Consider the following 18,717-nt stretch of genomic DNA (forward strand, 5'->3'; position numbering starts at 1 on the left):
AGAGAGAGAGAGAGAGAGAGAGAGAGAGAGAGAGAGAGAGAGAGAGAGTGTGTGTCATTGCGTGACTATTAGCTATGGTATTCATGAGCGCCATCTGTTAACAGCGCGCTCCAGTACGCAAACCTTAAACAATAACTATTAGAGACGAGCGGAAGTTCTCGTACGAAGCCACTCGTCATATAAATGCTCTGCTTCGAAAACGGATATTGGTCAAAGCTACTTGTCTTTTTTTGTATATCGTCACCCTTTTAAACTAACTGCCTAAGTCATTTTCTCTACTTGTTGGGAAATAAAAAAAAAAAAAAACGTTTCATTCCCTAATTCTTTACATTATTGTCGTGAGCTTCAATTCACAAATTCTTAGCAGAAGAATTTGTGAATCAGAATTTGTGAATTGAAGCTCAACACAATGATATAAAAAATAAGAAATGAGAAGGTTTACTTTTATTTCCCAACAAGTGGAGAAAATGACTTAGGCAGTTAGTTTATGAGGGTGACGATATATCATCTGGGTTTCGTAAGTGTAGTAATTTGGGAAATATATGGGGTTTGTTCTTTGTTTATGTTTAAAGACCCTTACAAACAACAGCTCTTATATTAACAGAACACATTAACTACAGCAAATCAAATAGTTTTCGTTTGTTATCCCCCACCGATCTTTTCTGGTTAGTAATGTTACATCCCTGTTGTCTTTATCTCTATATTTGAGAACTATTTTTACTTCTGCTTTTTCTTTTGGTACATTTTCTCACCCAGACATATATTTCAGTTCCTGGCCATGCACTACATCACGTGCACATACACAAATACAGGACTGGTAACTTTGAGTTAATTTTTCGGTGTACGAATTCGTTTGTGGTTTGCAAATGGTATTTAGCAAATGCTTTATTATATATATATATATATATATATATATATATATATATATATATATATATATATATATATATATATATATATATATATATGCATTTGTGTTTCCAACAGCTATGGACTTGCCATGAAAAGACCTGTAAGCCTATATCTAAATCTTGTGTGTTGTTTAAGGTGCGATGAAGTTGCAGAAATATGTTCATACGTTCTGTTATGTATAGTGATATACATAATACTTTCTTCATGGCAAACCTTTTTCATGATTCCTTATGGCACTGCAAAATTGTTTTTGTTTTTTGAAGATCTATTCAAAATACGAAATGACAGTAGTAAGTTTAACGGACCTCCATTAGATCTTGCCGGTCGTCTCTATCTTGAGCTTTTAATTCAATACTTCTCCATTCATCATCTCCTGCTTCACGCTTTTAGTCCTCACCCATGTGGGCCTGAGTTTTCCAATTCTTCTCGTACCCGGTGGAGTCCAGTTAAATGTTTGGTGAACAATCTCTAGGAATGCGAAGAGCATGCCCAAACCATGATGTCATCCACATATGGCACCTGAGTAATTTCTCTTATAGTTTCATTTCTAATCCTGTCGTGCCATATATAATATGTATATATATATATATATATATATATATATATATATATATATATATATATATATATATGTATATATATACACATAAAACTTTCGAAGACTGGTTCAGTATACATTATCTGACAGTTGAATAGTCCTGCTGCACTGGCTTCTCTGCCCGAAAAGTTTGTCTGCCCAAATCTAGTGTGTGTGTGTGTGTGTGTGTGTGTGTGTGTGGGGAGGGTGTTGCCATTGCTACAGCCCCTCAAGACCCCTTGTCTGGTACGCCTATGACCACTACTATACTGAAGCATGTCACACGAATCCCTCCAACTCAGGAGTCTTTCCTTGTTTAGACCTCTTTACTGTTCTGCTTAGAGAATTACATCCCTAAATATTCTCAGCATACAGTATGCCTTCTAAGTCACGCATCACCCAGCTCTACCTCTCTTCAACGTTAAACAAATCTTCAAAATTTTCACTCTATCGACAAAGGACTACATTTATGGTGGACGGCATTTGGCCGCTTGCAGATTCTACTCTAAAATACATTTGATCTCTAATATGTATTTGAAACAACTTCCATTGCGTGATCGCAGTTTCTCCTCAACCTATGCTGCGATGCACCTCTTTCGGTAAACTCTAATTGAGCAATTCACTGCTCAGGCCGAAAGAGGCCCGGTGTAATTTTTTTAGGAATCAGGCATAGTCCAATGGTTTTTCCATTGGTTCAGTCTAGGTCTTTGGTAGTGAGACAAAGGTGTACGTATAGTAGTAGGAAAGTGTGAAGTATCCCTTTAATTTTTCCGTGCCATTCAAGAGGGAGAAGACCTGCCATGGTCAATCTTGAAGATGTAGGCCTAACTGCTTACTTTGTATGATTATCAACTCTCACATACAAACGCACGTACATGCTAGGTCTTGAGCCCCGTACGGTCTTCACTGTACGAAATAGTGGCCATGAGGTTTCTGGTAAAGTACGGCCACATATACTGTATATAAATAGACAAACACCAGATTTTATGGTTCTGTGTTTATTTAGCCTCTCAACAGCAAATGTCTCGGAACTTAACGAGAAACACCATTAAAAAGTACTTAAGAGTCTGGCGAAGGCATGCTCGAGTACAGTTGTTTAGGCCTAAGACGTTCAGTTCGGTTACTGTAATGGGCGACTACGGATATCTTGTGCTATTTAGGTCCAAATATAAATTTTGTCCATGTACAAGTTTTACATCGTAGGGCTTATAATGAATGTTAAATCTTGGTGCTATATACATACATTCAAGGTTTTTTATACATTCTCTCTCTCTCTCTCTCTCTCTCTCTCTCTCTCTCTCTCTCTCTCTCTCTCTCTCTCTCTCGAGAGAGAGAGAGAGAGAGAGAGAGAGAGAGAGAGAGAGAGAGATATTTGTATCTACAATTATAAACTGCAGTTGCTATGGGAAAGAAAACACTCATGAATATCAAGAGACTAATTTAGAATGATGAATAAAGTTCCAGTATGTGTACTGGCAAATCGTAACTGCAAAAAAAAGAGGGGGAGAGACAAAAGGAGACATAAGCGTGTGTGTGATTTCCAAATAATGGATCTTTTATCTATCTAATTAAAAGCAAGAGATCTTCAAACCGGAAAGTTAAGTCTACCTCATCTGGACCTCATTTAAGAAAGCTAGACGCCGGTTAACCGACGGCCAGCCTGTCGGAAAGAAAACGGGTCGTGTGAATCGGCCTTTAAGATGAGGTGTCGTTGAGGGAACGTTAGCGATAACACATTCCCCCAGAAGGGGAAAAGGGGTAAAGAGGTTCTCACCTTAGTTATGCTCTCATATCAAGGTGGATAAAACTGTGATAAAGGATTTGAGCATTAACTGCGTGATGTTAATACATCTAGAGTGAATGCTCTGACTTACAAAATTACTTGACCTCTTTGATTCTTTCTTTCTTTCTTTCTTTCTTCTTCTTCTTCTTCTTCTTTTTCCCATTTCTATATCGGGTATCCGTTTCGAATTAACCTCCTCCATCTATTTCTATCCTGCGCATCTGCTTCATTAATTCCCTCTCTCTCAAATCCTCTCATTCAAAGACCCTCCATCTTCCTCTTCTTCTTCTTCTACCTCAAACTTCCATTTCCATACTAATCCTCCCCACATAATCCTCTTCCCTTCTCAGTAGATCTCCACACCATCTCAATCTTCCTTCCTGTGCTTAAGGGTACCTGACACCTGCACGCATTCGTGGCACGCACTGCCACGCATTGATGCACGAACTCGCGTGAACGAGTCGTGAAAATGTCGTAAACAGTGCTGGAACGATGCGTGCCATGCGTGCCATGCGTGCCCAGAATTTTGAAAGGTTTAAAGTTTGTGGCACGCATTGGCACGCACAAAATAGTCGTGTAAACTTGATATTGCCAAAACCTTTGTTGATTCTCTTATATTGCCATTCCTAATTCTATCCTCCCTGTCACTCCAGACATTCACCTAAGCATTCTCATTTCAGCTTCGTCCATCTTTTTCTCATCAGTTTTCCTTGGGCTTGCTGTCTCTGTATCATTGAGCATTGCTGTTCTTACGACCGCCTTGTGGAATTTTAGGAATTTTTCTTTAAGTCGTAGTGGCAATCTCTTTTGCATACATTACTATAATAATGAATATGTCCCCAATTTTCCCTGATTATACAGTATATATATATATATATATATATATATATGTTTATATATATATAATTTATATATATATATATATATATATATATATATATATATATATATATATATATATACATATGTGTGTGTGTACAAGGTAATTCTACATACAGAATGGTAATACGAAACAGTAATTCATTTATGAGTTAATTTGTAATACACCTTTTGTTGAAAATAACTGAAAGTGATTATCACCAAGATGCCATTAACTCTTACCGCTGTAAGATCCCGTTTATATTCCCAATTTGTTTTTTGTCTCGTGCCAATCTGTCAGTATGTCCTTTTATCTATTTAAGTCCAGCTATGTGGGGTTGAAACTTGAAGGAGATTAGAGCTGTCTTCTTGTTTGTTTCTTTACACAATTCCTTTCTTTCGGTGGATAAGGGGATAATCTGGTAGATGCAGCGCATTTCCTGAGTTGCTGCACTGATCTTCCCGTATACTAAGCTATCTTGGATTAATTGCTTCACTGATCTTCCCGTATACTGAGCTATCTTGGATTAATTGCTTCACTGATCTTTCTGTATACTGAGCTATCTTGGATTAATTGCTTTACTGATCTTCCGTATACTGAGCTATCTTGGATTAATTGCTTCACTGATCTTCCCGTATACTGAGCTATCTTGGATTAATTGCTTCACCGATCTTCCCGTATACTGAGCTATCTTGGATTAATTGCTTCACCGATCTTCCCGTACACTGAGCTATCTTGGATTAATTGCTTCACCGATCTTCCCGTACACTGAGCTATCTTGGATTAATTGCTTCACCGATCTTCCCGTACACTGAGCTATCTTGGATTAATTGCTTCACCGATCTTCCCGTACACTGAGCTATCTTGGATTAATTGCTTCACCGATCTTCCCGTACACTGAGCTATCTTGGATTAATGACGGACCGCCGGGAAGGGAAATGTGGCACTGTCGCTAATAATAGACAAATCTCAACTCTTTGTAGCCGTACTATTTTAGGTGAATTGAAAATTAACTGAACGAATCTCTGCGAAGTTTTCTACGTTTTGCGGATATAGTTCGTTTATAAAATGGTTTGGTTATGATTTACACTGTTATTTTATTTGGTTTTGGTTATGATTTACAGTTATTTTATTTGGTTTTGGTTATGATTTACACTGTTATTTTATTTGGTTTTGGTTATGATTTACACTGTTATTTTATTTGGTTTTGGTTATGATTTACACTGTTATTTCATTTGCTTTTCATTCTTGAATATGTGCATAAATTCTTAGAAAAATTATGCATGTATTATTGCGACTTTTTTGGGGATGGTGTTGTGAGCTCGTGTGGCTGTAATACTCAATTTTTAGGAGGAATTAATATTATCCTATAAAATGTTTCACTTGTGATCTTCGAGACAGAGTTTCTTTGTAAGACTTATTTGGTCATTATCTCTTTCTCACTTCTCATTTACTGATTTTAACGAAAATCTCCCGTAGTTAACGTATTTATTTAAATGTATCCTCATTATTTTCCTCTTTTCCTTTTTCGTTCTTTATTCATATGTCAGTTTTCTATAATTCTTTTGTCTTATCTCGATTCCACATTTATTACATCATTAATTTTAGATTTTTCCTTATTTCATTCCTATTCTAGCAACCTTTATCTGGAAAACGCACTGAGGACCTCCTTTCTAAGGAAAGCGGAGTTTGATACAAAAGTGGACTTTTCTCATCACATATACCAAGGCACTTCCCCCAATTTTGTGGGGTAGCCGACATCAACAAATGAAACAAAAACAAAAAAAGGGGACCTCTACTCTCTACGTTCCTCCCAGCCTAACAAGGGACTCAACCGAGTTCAGCTGGTACTGCTAGGGTGCCACAGCCCACCCTCCCACATTATCCACCACCGATGAAGCTTCATAATGCTGAATCCCCTACTGCTGCTACCTCTGCGGTCATCTAAGGCATCGGAGGAAGCAGCAGGGCCTACCGGAACTGCGTCACAATCGCTCGCCATTCATTCCTATTTCTAGCACGCTCTCTTGCCTCTATCACTTTTCTCATGTACCTGGATAATCAGTTTTAATTTTTGTCCACTTAACAGTGCCTTCACTTAACCTCTATCCTTCTTAAGAAATATCTAAAATCACTGTCTTATCTCCATATTTCGTCTGTATCGTCTTGTGTATTCATCTTTCGTGTTATCCTCTTCAGCAGTTTCTTTATCCACCTTCAAACCTTAACATTACCTGCCACTTTTAACACTGTCTTAGTTCTCTCTCTCTCTCTCTCTCTCTCTCTCTCTCTCTCTCTCTCTCTCTCTCTCTCTCTCTCTCTCTCAAAGCCAAGGAAGCATTAAAGATGCCAACTTTGAAACGGCCTTTGGGTACCAGAAATTTAGCTTATGGGGCCTTCTCTCGCCGCTACGTCTGCAGTAACAACGGTTTGAGCAAATTTACCCTCTTTGTCACTTCTAGTTTCCCATGGATGTAATTGTGTTCAGAGGTTTCGTGCATAGTATATGTCTCTTGGTCTTAGTTCTTTTTTTAACGTGATTTGAAATTTCATAGATTGTTAACAAAGAAGAGACTCTTTAGCTATGGTAAGCAGCTCTTCTAGGAGAAGGACACTCCAAAATCAAACCATTATTCTCTAGTCTTGGGTAGTGCTATAGCCTCTGTACCATGGCCTTCCACTGTCTTGGGTTAGAGTTCTCTTGCTCGAGGGTACACTCAGGCACACTGTTGTATCTAGTTTCTCTTTCTCTTGTTTTGTTGAAGTTTTTATTGTTTATATAGGAAATATTTATTTTAATGTTGTTACTATTCTTAAGATATTTTATTTTTCCTTGTTTCCTTTCCTCACTGAGCTATTTTCCCTGTTGGGGCCCCTGGGCTTATAGCATCCTGCTTTTCCAACTAGGATTGTAGCTTATCGTTTAATAATAATAATAATAATAATAATAATAATAATAATAATAATAATAATAAACCATCTTTAATTGTTAATGATATACTGTAGGTATTAAATTATATTTCATTTGGGGATGACTTTACTACGACGTATTTTTCAATGCTCTGTTAAATTCTGTAAAGGTGTGGGATTTTTGTTTCTAGGTCAGGGTGACTCTCTTGCTAGAATTCAGGTTAGAATTTACCTGATTCTGATTTTACTCTTGTATTTTTATGACGATTTTCATTTCATCACACTGTCATTTCCTTTGTGATAATATTTCCTCTCAGGGAATTACGAGGAATAACCAAGAACTAATGAAAAGATAGGTGGGGTTTCGGGCACCTCGATTCTAAGAGTGCCACAAAGAGAGTTTAGAAAGAATAAGAGTCTGTACCAGTTGGCACAGGGCCCACCAAAGAGGGCTTGTGCTGGTGGCGGTGTTGGTGTCTGAGCCGAGGGCCTCGTCTCCCTTGTGCGTTGCGCCCGGCAGTATTAGACGCTTTCGAGGGTTGTGAAGTTCTTCTTGTGTGTGCGTGTCCTCCAATAGGGTGGCTAGGATAAGGAGGCTTGTGTGTGTACATTTGTGTGTTTGTGCGTGCGTGCGTGCGTGTGCGTGTACGTGCACGCTGCACCGTTGCTATTTGCATGATAGGGGCTTACCTTAATCAAATAGCAAAATCCGTTAAATCCCTCTCAGGTCTCCTCCTCTCAAATAATAATCTTGCGTGTCCTGGTAAGTTTGGAGTGTTAAGTGTAATCCTTTGTTCATGCCAATGTTTACAGTGACACCTGGTGGCACATGCCAGTCGCCTCTTGCTTTTTTGCCCTTGAAACCAAGTAGTGGGGGTGGGGGGAGAGTTGGCGACGGGGAAAAAAGAAAAAAAAGAGGTGTCAGGGGCATTCATGGGCCCCCCATTACACTTTGTAAAAAAGAGCTTGGTCATAGTGCCAAAACTGAACCTGGATTTAGTTATGAAGACTGTAATGTAGAGAGGAAATTCCCTTTATGAAGACTGTAATGTAGAGAGGAAATTCCCTTTATGAAGACTGTAATGTAGAGAGGAAATTCCCTTTATGAAGACTGTAATGTAGAGAGGAAATTCCCTTTATGAAGACTGTAATCCAGAGAGGAAATTCCCTTTATGAAGACTGTAATGTAGAGAGGAAATTCCCTTTATGAAGACTGTAATGTAGAGAGGAAATTCCCTTTATGAAGACTGTAATGTAGAGAGGAAATTCCCTTTATGAAGACTGTAATGTCGAGAGGAAATTCCCTTTATGAAGACTGTAATGTCGAGAGGAAATTCCCTTTCTTCTATACCTCTCTCTCTGGGACCCCTTCCTCTTAGCCTCAAAGATGAAGGGAGAGATTTGGGGATTGAAGTGGGCAATCTCACTTTCGTAGACTACCTGTTGGTTGCTTTTCTTCGTTTCTCTGTTGTTAAAGCACTTGCCAAATGATCTCATAGACCATTTGAGTTCTACGCCTTCATGTGCCAAAGAACGTGTAAAACCGTGCTTCTTCGGCGCGTTAACATAAATCAAATATATATCAATAGATCGATCATAAAAGCTGTTTATCTGCATTTTACAACTGCTTTTTAATTTGATAGTCTTTAAAGTCTACTTATAAATCGATCATAAAAGTTGTTTATCTGCTTTTTAAAACTGCTTTTTAATTTGATAGTCTTTAAAGTCTACTTATAGATTGATCATAAAAGTTGTTTATCTGCTTTTTACAACTGCTTTTTAATTTGGTAGTCTTTAAAGTCTACTTATAGATTGATCATAAAAGTTGTTTATCTGCATTTTACAACTGCTTTTTAATTTGATAGTCTTTAAAGTCTACTTATAGATTGATCATAAAAGTTGTTTATCTGCATTTTACAACTGCTTTTTAATTTGATAGTCTTTAAAGTCTACTTATAGATCGATCATAAAAGTTGTTTATCTGCTTTTTAAAACTGCTTTTTAATTTGATAGTCTTTAAAGTCTACTTATAGATCGATCATAAAAGTTGTTTATCTGCTTTTTAAAACTGCTTTTTAATTTGATAGTCTTTAAAGTCTACTTATAGATCGATCATAAAAGTTGTTTATCTGCTTTTTAAAACTGCTTTTTAATTTGATAGTCTTTAAAGTCTACTTATAGATCGATCATAAAAGTTGTTTATCTGCATTTTACAACTGCTTTTTAATTTGATAGTCTTTAAAGTCTACTTATAGATCGATCCTAAAAGTTGTTTATCTGCTTTTTAAAACTGCTTTTTAATTTGATAGTCTTTAAAGTCTACTTATAGATCGATCATAAAAGTTGTTTATCTGCTTTTTTAAAACTGCTTTTTAATTTGATAGTCTTTAAAGTCTACTTATAGATCGATCATAAAAGTTGTTTATCTGCTTTTTACAACTGCTTTTTAATTTGATAGTCTTTAAAGTCCACTTATAGATCGATCATAAAAGTTGTTTATCTGCTATTTAAAACTGCTTTTTAATTTGATAGTCTTTAAAGTCTACTTATAGATCGATCATAAAAGTTGTTTATCTGCTTTTTAAAACTGCTTTTTAATTTGATAGTCTTTAAAGTCTACTTATAGATCGATCATAAAAGTTGTTTATCTGCTTTTTACAACTGCTTTTTAATTTGATAGTCTTTAAAGTCTACTTATAGATCGATCATAAAAATTGTTTATCTGGATTTTACAACTGCTTTTTAATTTGATAGTCTTTAAAGTCTACTTATAGATCGATCATAAAAATTGTTTATCTGGATTTTACAACTGCTTTTTAATTTGATAGTCTTTAAAGTCTACTTATAGATCGATCATAAAAGTTGTTTATCTGCATTTTACAACTGCTTTTTAATTTGATAGTCTTTAAAGTCTACTTATAGATCGATCATAAAAGTTGTTTATCTGCATTTTACAACTGCTTTTTAATTTGATAGTCTTTAAAGTCTACTTATAGATCGATCATAAAAATTTTTTATCTGGATTTTACAACTGCTTTTTAATTTGATCTTTAAAGTCTACTTATAGATCGATCATAAAAGTTGTTTATCTGCTTTTTAAAACTGCTTTTAATTTGATAGTCTTTAAGTCTACTTATAGATGCGATCATAAAAATTGTTTATCTGGATTTTACAACTGCTTTTTAATTTGATAGTCTTTAAAGTCTACTTATAGATCGATCATAAAAAATTGTTTATCTGGATTTACAACTGCTTTTTAATTTGATAGTCCTTTAAAGTCTACTTATAGATCGATCATAAAAGTTGTTTATCTGCTTTTTAAAAACTGCTTTTTAATTTGATAGTCTTTAAAGTCTACTTATAGATCGATCATAAAAGTTGTTTATCTGCTTTTTAAAACTGCTTTTTAATTAGATAGTCTTTAAAGTCTACTTTTTTAAGAGAAAATAAAGATTTTTGTGTACATAACAATTGATGTATATTTTGAATTGACGTAAAATTACCATTGGTATATGCTAATGTATTTCCTTGTATTTGCCCATCTCTTTCGCAGGTGTTTGTAGATCGATCATAAAAGTTGTTTATCTGCTTTTTAAAACTGCTTTTTAATTTGATAGTCTTTCAAGTCTACTTTTTTAAGAGAAAATAAAGATTTTTGTGTACATAACAATTGATGTATATTTTGAAATGACGTAAAATTACCATTGGTATATGCTAATGTATTTTTCCTTGTATTTGCCTATCTCTTTCGCAGGTGTTGTATGAGAGCCGCGGCCGGGCGACCTCCTCCTCCTCCTGCTCCCTCTCCAACTCCTACTCCTTCAGCTCCTCTTCTGCCTCCCCCAAAAGCGTCTTCGAATAAACGAACAGCAAGAAAAGTCAAATCTGATTTTGATTGACGCAACGACCCCCCAAAGAAATCTACGACTTGAGCTCGTTTCTCAACTCTTCTTGCTCTGAACTCATCTCATTTATTTTTGCAACTCGCTTCGTCGTCATCATTACCATCAGCCTCAGCATCATCACCATAATCATCCAAGTCAATCACCAAAAAATAAAAAAAGAGAAATAAAAAATAAAACAAAGGGCGTAAAGGCTGCTACCTCCAGCTGGAATTAAGAATTGACTTATTGACCACGACGGTGATTGCATAGCCAGAGGTTCACCTCCAGAAGTTAAGTCTTTCATAAAAAAGCCACAGTGTGCCTTCTTCAGGGTGCCACGGGTGCCAGTGATTATCTGACACACAACGATCTGGTGTTGCAGTTGGGAGATTACTAATTTGTGTCTTATCGAGAAGTGTGTCTTGACTCGTATCGAATGGAAGATTAGAACAAAGTACACAAGAAACGACGATCTGTTTTTGAAAGGTTAACTATTTTTTTAAGACTGTGAAAAAAAGTTTTGCATTTTTGTAGTGCCATTGCAAATGTTTTATGGAATGAAAAAGCTTTCTTGTGTAAAAAGCGAAAGAGATAGCTAGCTTGAAAAAACGCGAATCGAAGAGAAAGCAAAGTACTTAAGTAAGCAAGGAACTGGTATTTATTTTCGAAGGTGCGTTTATTTTATCCCAAAAGTGAAATAAAAAGAGCACGCTCGTATTTGGAGCATCACTTTCCTCTTAAGTGTATCGCAGAACCTTTTTTTTCATACACGCGGTCTACGGAAAGTAGACTCAAAAGGTTTATAAAGTGTTCTTAAGAAGTGTTTATTTTTTCTTTTAAAATAACCATCCCATGAGTGTCACATGGAAAACAGCCCCAAGAGAAATGACCGCAGTGTCCGGAAGGAGGAGAAGTTTTGTGCAGGTAAGCAATTAGTTTATCTCTCTCTCTCTCTCTCCCTCTCTCTCTCTCTCTCTCTCTCTCTCTCTCTCTCTCTCTCTCTCTCTCTCTCTCTCTTTCAAATTTGTTTGACTGCTATATGTATTTCTCATAAATTCATGGAATGTAAGCAGCAATTCACACTTTCTCTCTCTCCTCTCTCTCTCTCTCTCTCTCTCTCTCTCTCTCCTCTCTCTCTCTCCTCTCCTCTCATCTCTCTCTCTCTCTCCTCTCTTTTCAAATTTGTTTGACTGCTATATGTATTTCTCATAAATTCATGGAATGTAAGCAGCAATTCACACTCTCTCTCTCTCTCCTCTCTCTCCTCTCTCCTCTCTCTCTCTCTCCTCTCTCTCCCTCTCTCTCTCCTCTCTCTCTCTTTCAAATTTGTTTGACTGCCTATATGCATTTCTCATAAATTCATGGAATGTAAGCAGATATTCACACTTTGTTAGTTTATCTCTCTCTCTCTCTCTCTCTCTCTCTCTCTCTCTCCTCTCTCTCTCTCTCTCTCTCTCTCTCTCTCTTTCAAATTTGTTTGAATGCTATATGTATTTCTCATAAATTCATGGAATGTAAGCAGCAATTCACACTTTCTCTCTCTCTCTCTCTCTCTCTCTCTCTCTCTCTCCTCTCTCTCTCTCTCTCTCTCTCTCTCTCTCTCTCAAATTTGTTTGACTGCTATATGTATTTCTCATAAATTCATGGAATGTAAGCAGAAATTCACACTGTTAACTTTTTTAATCTTACTTTGTTATAAGTTCTCTCTCTCTCTCTCTCTCTCTCTCTCCTCCTCTCTCTCTCTCTCCTCTCTCCTCCCCTCTCTCTCTCCTCCTCTCTCTCTCTCTCTCTCTCTCAAATTTGTTTGACTGCTATATGTATTTCTCATAAATTCATGGAATGTAAGCAGAAATTCACACTGTTAACTTTTTTAATCTTACTTTGTTATAAGTTCTCTCTCTCTCTCTCTCCTCTCTCTCTCTCTCTCTCTCTCTCTCTCTCTCTCTCCTCTCTCTCTCTCCTCCTCTCTCTCTCTCTTTAAATTTGTTTGACTGCTATATGTATTTCTCATAAATTCATGGAATGTAAGCAGCAATTCACACTTTGTTAGTTTATCTCTCTCTCTCTCTCTCTCTCTCTCTCTCTCTCTCTCTCTCTCTCTCTCTCTCATCTCTCTCTCTCTCTCTCTCTTTCAAATTTGTTTGACTGCTATATGTATTTCTCATAAATTCATGGAATGTAAGCAGCAATTCACACTTCTCTCTCTCTCTCTCTCTCCTCTCTCCTCTCTCTCTCTCCCTCTCTCTCCTCTCTCTCTCCTCTCTTTCAAATTTGTTTGACTGCTATATGTATTTCTCATAAATTCATGGAATGTAAGCAGAAATTCACACTTTGTTAACTTTTTTAATCTTACTTTGTTATAAGTTATTCAGTTTTCATGAAATAAGAAGCAATGTATATATAAAGTTACTCGTATAGTGTACAGTTAAGTATGTTGGTATAAGTTGCTCTTACCAAACATAGGTTTAAAAACACCTTATAAATTGAACTTTGCAAATTAATTCCAAAGAATCATGCGAAGAACCGAATGGTCAATGTGTCACTACTTTTAAATGGAGAAGAACGAAAGGGAAAGTAAATCAATTGTTTTTTTTTCTATTTACTCTCTACCATATGGTTAGGCTTTTGAGTGTTGAGAGTATAGATGATGGATTGCGACATCTACAGTGATAAACATGAATACTATAGCCAATTCTTTTTTGTGAAGCAGATTTGCACCGATTGGCAGGGGGTGCCCTTTTAGCTCGGAAAAGTTTCCTGATCTGTGATTGGTTGGACAAGATGATTCTAACCAATCAGAGAGCAGGAAACTTTTCCGAGCTAAAAGGGCACCGCTGCGAGTCAGTGCAAATGCGCCTCATTAAAGAAAATAGAGTATAGAATTGCATGAGAGACAATGATAATCTTAAAGCTTGGTGATTTGATTCAATATCATTGATTCATGATTTATTTATTTGTTTATTAATGAATAAATTAGGAGCTAGTGGATTTTCAAATATCAATCAATCCATTTATTGAATATACACATAGACGTACATTGAAATAAACAAGCACATGCAGTAAGAAAAGGTAGACATGGATGAATGAGTTGGAGTTTCCTTCAGGATTATAGGTTTGTTGACATTGCTATTGAGGAATGAAGGATACATGTACGGGGAAACAAAATCGGGATAAATTTTAGGATTTCAGACTATCTCCCTTCATGAAAATATGGTTTATGGCTGACTCTATAGTCCATTTCTTTTAGCGATGCACATTTGCACCGACTCGCGGCGGTGCCCTTTTAGCTCGGAAAAGTTTCCTGATCGCTGATTGGTTAGAATTATCTTGTCCAACCAATCAGCGATCCGGAAACTTTTCCGAGCTAAAAGGGCACCGCTGCGAGTCGGTGCAAATATGCATCGCTAAAAGAAATGGACTAAAGGATATTTTTCTATTCTTTCATCTAATTAGTTATTACAGTTACCACTCACGTCGGTTTTATATGCAAGGTTAAGAATAGTTTTACATATCTTTGTCATCTTAAGTTTTTAATTTAAAAAATTGCTATCACTTTTCATTTGACTTATTCGGTTCCCAGATGCAGTTCTCTAGAGCAATCTTTCGAATGCATTTTGCCTGTTATCTATAGTCAATTTCTTTTATCGAGGCAGATTTGCACCGACTCGCAGCGGTACCCTTTTAGCTCGGAAAATTTCCCTGATCGCTGATTGGTTAGAATTATCTCGTCCAACCAATCAGCGATCAGGAAACTTATCCGAGCTTAAAGGGCACCGCTGCGAGTCGGTGCAAATCTGTATCGCTAAAAGAAATTGACTATAGTTAATTGCGTTAGTTTAATTCTAAAACAAATTTGAAATTGCTAATACATTAATGCTGAATTTTCTCCATTTGAGATTACTGAAGGATGTGTTTGTCACGACGTTTTTCTCTCTTGAGTTTTAGGATTTACTTTGATTTAAAGTTTGACCAAATAAAATTCGTAAATGGGAAGATCAGCATATTTCTGCCATGATTTTTGTAATTTCTGTACTATTACCTTATATAGTGGTTAACATTATCTGATATAGTAGATACCATTATCTGATATGGTGGTTAATATTATCTGATATTGTAGATAACATTATCTAATGAGTTTGTAATAGGTTCCAATATTGTTATTATATTAGCCACCCTAATTCACACATATGGTAATTTATCATTCCATTTGTAAGAATTAAAGAAAAGCCTTTTCTTAATTTTATTCTAAGATATATTTTAAGTGACTTCATTTTTTTCTTTTAAAGAATATACTAGCAAGCTTAAGATGACTTTTTTTTTTTTTTTTTTAAACGTTTTGTAAGAAATTTGAAAATAATTTTTGCTTATGAAATTCATCTTGTGGTTTGCAGTATAATTTTGATTTTGATTTTTTATTTATGTGCTTTTTTGGCATGAGAAGGCCGGGGTATTGCTAACACTCCTTATGAAGTTTATAAGAAATATCTTGAATTAAATCGCCATTCAAACTGGGAAGAAAAAAAAGAACGTATGCACATAATTCCTTTTATATTTTCTAATTCACTTTTGATGTCAATCGAAAGATAAGAAAATTGTTCTCTTGTTTGAGGTTACACTCAGGCACACTATTCTCTTTCCTTATATCCTTTCCTCACTGGGATATTTTCCCTGTTGGAGCCTTTGGGCTTTTATGAGCCTGCTTTTCCAGCTAGATTTGTAGCTTAGCAAGTAATGATAGTAATTAAAAAATTGGATTTAATTCTCAAGGAAACAACTTTTTCATGTAGAAGTATATGAGAATATATATATATATATATATATATATATATATATATATATATACACACACACATATATATATATATATATATATATATATATATATATATATATATATATATATATATACACACACACACATATATATATATATATATATATATATATATATATATATACACACACACACATATATATATATATATATATATACACACACATATATATATATATATATATATATATATATATATACACACATATATATATATAAATATATATATATATATATATATATGTATATGTATATGTATATACTGTATGTATATATATTTGTATGTATGTACATATATGCAGTACACAAATTTATACTAATATAGGAATATATACTGTATATATATATATATATATATATATATATATATATATATATATATATATATTTATATATGTGTATATATATATGTATAATATACATATATATATGTATATATATGTATATATATACACACACTAATTGTGGACGCGAGATGTTGACAAACACTGGTTACTCTTAAAAAACGAAAACATTTAGATTTTTAGCTATTTGCTGTTGTCTGATATTGATGATAGCAGAACGAAAAGTATCAAGATGTTTATGCAAACCTAATAACAAATAACAAATAGTTAAACTCTTTGGTAAATTATAGCTTTAGTGGTATACTAAGATGCCTGGCTGGTATAGTTGGACGAACGTTTGAGACGGCTTGGCGTTCAACCGAAGCACATCATTTGATTGTTACAAGAGACATACTGGCCGCCCATCCCCCCAGAATAGTTTTACATGTTGAGCCACATATCTATTTGCATTTTACTGAAATTAATTCCTAAGTTATATTAAAAATCAGAGGTGTTTTGACTATAGTCCATTTATTTTAGCGAGTCATATTTGCACAGACTCGCAGCGGTGCCCTTTCAGCTCGGAAAATTTTCCTGATCGCTGATTGGTTAGAATTATCTCGTCCAACCAATCAGCGATCAGGAAACTTTTCAGAGCTAAAAGGGCACCGCTGCGAGTCGGTGCAAATATGCATCGCTAAAAGAAATGGGCTATAGTTGCTATTTTATGGTTAAATTTATATAGCTGAATGATTGCCATTTTGGGCACGCTGTACATATATTGAATGGCTGATATTTTGAGGGCATTATGATATGGGAGCCTTTCCTCATTATTGTAGGGAACTTATTGATCGTATGGTGAAAATGAGCATATAGGAGTAAGAATTGCTATTTTTTATGCCGATAGTCAACTAATAGCTATAGTCCATTTCTTTTATCGAGGCAGGTTTGCACCGACTCGCAGCGGTTCCCTTTTAGCTTGGAAAATTTTCCTGATCGCTGATTGGTTAGAATGATCTTGTCCAACCAATCAGCGATCAGGAAACTTTTCCGAGCTAAAAGGGCACCGCTGCGAGTCGGTGCAAATCTGCATCGCTAAAAGAAATGGACTATAGGTACTTAACTCTGCTAATTGTTGAATTTCTCTCATCTATCAACTCCTGTCCAGGTTTCAATTTAGAAAACTATTTGCTGAACAAAATTGCTAAAATTGGTGTGTGCAGAATATATTGGAATATTCAAGCTGTTCACCATAGACAATATCTTAGTCTCTTTAATGGATCTTAATTTCACTTACGTAGTTTTTATGCTTTTTAAAGGTTGAAATAAATTGAATTACATTTTTTCTCTGGTGTAATACCCTGCTTCCCTTCCCTGATTTACTCTTCATAAGTAAAATTGCACTTGGGTTAGAGTTCTCTTGCTTGAGGGTACACTCGGGCACACTATTCTAATTTCTCTCTTTCTTGTTTTGTTATAATTTTTATAGTTTATATAGGAAATATTTATTTTAATGCTGTTGCTATTCATAAAATATTTTATATTTCCTTTTTTCCTTTCCTCACTGAGCTATTTTCCCTGTTGGGGCCCCTGGGCTAATAGCATCCTTCTTTTCAAACTAGGGTTGTAGCTTAGCAAGTAATAATAATAATAATAATAATAATAATAATAATGAATCTGCATATATGATAGTACTGTACTTCTATTACATTCAACACCATCCATCACAGTACTTCTATTACTGCCAGAAAACTATGAATTATCTACAATACTATTTACAGCTACAAGGAAGATAGTATTATTGAAAATTCTTTAAAATTTAAATTTTCTTCATTTTTTGTTTCATTGTGCCCTTAGTCGCCTTTGATATTTTATTTTTCAGACTAGTTTACTGAAAGATGTTACAATTTTCTTAACAATGATAATCCTGATAGTCTATATGTCCATATCCTTAAGCTTCATTTCAATAGAGGAGAACTTCCTGTGTAAATTCTAGTAACCTTTGTTTCAAACTCTAGTCTGCTATCTAATCTAAGGAACATTAGCATCTATATAGTGTTTTCTGTTGAGACGGCGTGTTGTTACTGTACCAACCGTGTGTCACACGATCGTACATAATTCATTTTGTATATATTATGCTTGTATCTTCGCTCTTCTCTCGCACTAAAATGAACCAGATTAAACATGTCTGCTGTTCTCCTCTGTAACAGTGTCTGTTTTTCAAACATGAAATTTCTTATTGCTTTGAGCTTTTGTATATAGAGGAGAGTGTTCTATAATAAATTTACTCAGGAGTAATATAGTAATACCAATTCCCTAATATCGCAAGAGGATCTGCCCCTCTCTTTTATTCTTCTCCTGTACTTCTCTTTCTTCCTATTTCCTTAATCTTTCCCTTCCCGAGTACCTGCCTTTGAGCTATAAAATGGATTGTATCCAGGGGTACTCTTCCTTTCCCCATATTCCCCACTTCCCTATTCTTATTATTATTATTATTATAAATTTACTCAGTTGCTTTCAACCTGCCTTTGAATCACAACCTTCTCTCGGGCCTTCACATTACATTGTCCATTACCAGAAGGCTTTCACTCCTCTTCCTCTAAAATCGATGATAATGCTTCAGAGTTTAAGAGTC

The 18,717-nt window shown here is 35.3% G+C and overlaps 1 long non-coding RNA gene across 1 annotated transcript in view; it reads left to right on the top strand.

The window, feature by feature from the left end:
- The window catches only part of LOC137646490 (uncharacterized), a 25,024-nt gene extending 13,939 nt beyond the window's left edge, over positions 1 to 11,085 (top strand). Inside the window, exon 2 of the long non-coding RNA XR_011045440.1 lies at positions 10,796 to 11,085. This is a non-coding gene — a long non-coding RNA (uncharacterized lncRNA). The remainder of the gene's footprint in view (positions 1 to 10,795) is intronic.
- The last annotated feature ends 7,632 nt before the right edge of the window (positions 11,086 to 18,717 follow it).

The sequence above is a fragment of the Palaemon carinicauda genome, chromosome 1, assembly GCF_036898095.1.
Source record: "Palaemon carinicauda isolate YSFRI2023 chromosome 1, ASM3689809v2, whole genome shotgun sequence".
Taxonomy (NCBI): Eukaryota; Metazoa; Arthropoda; class Malacostraca; order Decapoda; family Palaemonidae; genus Palaemon; species Palaemon carinicauda.